General features: G+C 47.3%; 1 protein-coding gene across 1 annotated transcript in view; it reads right to left on the minus strand.

Moving 5' to 3' along the window:
- Filip1 (filamin A interacting protein 1) overlaps positions 1 to 281 on the minus strand; it is a 185,159-nt gene that overhangs the window by 4,461 nt on the left and 180,417 nt on the right. The window lies entirely within an intron of this gene.

Genomic DNA, 281 nt, shown 5'->3' on the forward strand with positions numbered 1-281 from the left:
TTTTCAGACAGGGTCTGGCTAAACTGTTAAACTGCCCAGGCCGGGTTGGAATTTGCAATCTTCCTGCCTCGGTCTGGTAGAGTGCTGAGATTACCGGTGTGCGCCACCATGCCGGGCTAAAAATCAAATTTTAAACCTTCACAGATTATTCTAAACTGCCATTTCCAAGACAGAATCTGTGCAAGTAGTCTGAAGGATCTCCATTCTTGGCATGAATAAATGAAAATTTCCCTCATAGCCGGCCCAGGTGCCAAAAGTCTGCCGCCCAGTTGGTCAGGTTC

Source organism: Fukomys damarensis, unplaced genomic scaffold (genome assembly GCF_012274545.1).
Source record: "Fukomys damarensis isolate Sample0158 unplaced genomic scaffold, DMR_v1.0_HiC HiC_scaffold_27, whole genome shotgun sequence".
In the NCBI taxonomy this organism is placed as follows: domain Eukaryota; kingdom Metazoa; phylum Chordata; class Mammalia; order Rodentia; family Bathyergidae; genus Fukomys; species Fukomys damarensis.